Source organism: Neolamprologus multifasciatus, chromosome 22 (assembly GCF_963576455.1).
Source record: "Neolamprologus multifasciatus chromosome 22, fNeoMul1.2, whole genome shotgun sequence".
NCBI classification, from domain to species: domain Eukaryota; kingdom Metazoa; phylum Chordata; class Actinopteri; order Cichliformes; family Cichlidae; genus Neolamprologus; species Neolamprologus multifasciatus.
The window spans coordinates 3,110,895-3,112,768 of NC_140459.1; the positions used below are offsets into that span (position 1 = coordinate 3,110,895).

Below are 1,874 nucleotides of genomic sequence, written 5' to 3' on the forward strand. Positions count from 1 at the left end.
TCAGGTTTGTAGATTTTTTCTTTTTTGCTGTTCAATACTAGTCTGATTACTTTGTCTTGCAATTCCAATAAAATTGATTCATGTTTGTGGCTGTAATGTGACAAAATGTGGGAAAGTTCAAGGGGGCCGAATACTTTTGCAAGCCACTGTATGTGTGTCCTCATTAGGATAGGGATTTATATTGGCGTGAGGGACTGTAGCCTATAAGTTCTTATTGTTAAATGATAGTTATGAGATGGTGTGTTTCAGGTGATTTTACAGAAAAACACCAAAATAATGTACTGCATTACTTTAAAAAAGTACTCTGCATAATAGAATACTTTAAGATACCTACCTCAACACTGATCACAGCATTTGACTCATTCTTATATTGAACTTTTCTACTCCACCTGAGAACTCAAACTGCTTTATATAACAAGCTACAACATGCTGAAACATTCATTAAACAGCATGCAATGACTTTGCAGGAATAACGGCGGTGTCGCTCAATATTCTCAGTAATAAAATCATAATCTCTAAGTTCTTATCAATTCCCCTTCGCACTTATTCTTTAACATAAACTTCGCTTAACTTCATGTATTTAAAGTGACTTAATTCTACTGACTCATATTGACTTTCTACAGATAGCACACTGGTTTCCAATAAGAATCCTGGAAATCATTATTTAGAGTTTAATATTGACATCACCACAAAAGTAAGACAAACACTCGATTCTTATTTAATGTAGATTTTTTTTATTCTTTAAAACTTTAAACAAACTTTAAACTTTAAACAAAGCAATGAAAAATGAGAGAAGAAATTGGAAAAAAAAAAGAAGCTACAGAATGCAGTGTGAAAGTAAGACCAGCATAAAAGTCACATATAGTTCAGGACTGGGAACACTGGTCTCTCCTGAGTGGCTCTGAGACCAGAGTGTGGGAGCCCTGGGTGGCCTCACAGGTCACAGAGCCCACCTTCATCCAGTGGTCTGCAGGGAGCCTCAGGGTGCTGCTCCAGCTGTAGAGGCCGTCGTTCTCCTGCACCACGGGGCTCCTGCTCTCCTCCCAGCTGATGCTGCCACTGCCATCCACCTTCCAGGACAGACTCCAGTCTGAGGGGAAGCCCTTGTTGGCCAGACACATGAGCGTGGCCTTCCCCTGTTTCAGCTCCTCACTGGAGGGACCCAGCACCTTCAGGGTGGGGCGGGTATCACCTAGGAAACACCAATCAGCTTAGAGGACAGGAACCACAATTTGAATTTCTCTGTTAAGAAGTTTCTGTCAGGTGTTTTTTCTGCTCCACCAGTCATTAACTCACACATTGTTTCACTTCCCTTTAAGAAACCTCTCATGCATATCAGCACAGAGAGAATCATCACACAGTTTGACCTGAAATATGTTCAAACTACACTGGAAATAAAAGAAGCAGATGTGGAAACATTTACAAAACAAGTTTAGCTTCAAAATCATCAGTTATCTATAACACATCACTTGTTAGAGATAAGAAACTTAATAGCACTACTTGAATGATGTGGATAAATTTTTTTACTGCTTACATGATTTTAATGACATTTGAAATGATATCTGCTACAACAGAAACACCAGACGTGCTGCACACTGTCAAATGCCCATCTTTAACTTCTGGAAATAAAATAAGCAGATATGGCAACAATTATACAAGATGTTAAGCTTCAAAAACCTCCGTTCTGTATAATACACAAGTTTTCTACTTACCTCGTGTGAATTTCGGTCATTTATTGTAGTGCTTTTATGATTTCTAAGTAAATTCTACATTTTTACTGACTAAGTAAAAGACCAGAAATCTTTATCTTCACTCTGTTTAACTTGAGGACAGTTACATTTAATTCATCTTAGAAACAGTGACTGTGATTTCAA

General features: G+C 38.0%; 1 pseudogene; it reads right to left on the reverse strand.

Annotated features, from left to right (window-relative positions):
* Positions 1 to 866: 866 nt before the first annotated feature.
* LOC146492588 (Ig kappa-b4 chain C region pseudogene) lies at positions 867 to 1,300 on the reverse strand (annotated as a pseudogene).
* Positions 1,301 to 1,874: the final 574 nt, after the last annotated feature.